Raw genomic sequence first — 320 nt, forward strand, 5'->3', positions numbered from 1 at the left:
AGCCGGCAGAGCTTCACCTGCTGGGTTAAGCCCTTCCCCGAAGGTTTCCCACGGAGGATGGATTGTCCCGTCCTTCCCTGCATCCCACCCCGTACAGCCTTCCCCTGTTCCACCGAGACCCGTAAGCACAGGGAAACACACAGAGCTGAAGACCCACCAGCCCAGGGCTGGGTTTTGGGAAGCTGTGGGACCGAGGGAGCCGGCATGAACTTTGGAATGGGACGGGGATCTGGGATCAGCCGCGCCTCCCCCCAGCCGTTACCTTCCCAAGCGCAGCCAGCAGCGGGAAGTCGATGGTCTGCCGATGGCGCCGGATGCGG

This window comes from Antrostomus carolinensis, unplaced genomic scaffold, assembly GCF_000700745.2.
Source record: "Antrostomus carolinensis isolate BGI_N321 unplaced genomic scaffold, ASM70074v2 scaffold28977, whole genome shotgun sequence".
Classification (NCBI taxonomy): Eukaryota; Metazoa; Chordata; class Aves; order Caprimulgiformes; family Caprimulgidae; genus Antrostomus; species Antrostomus carolinensis.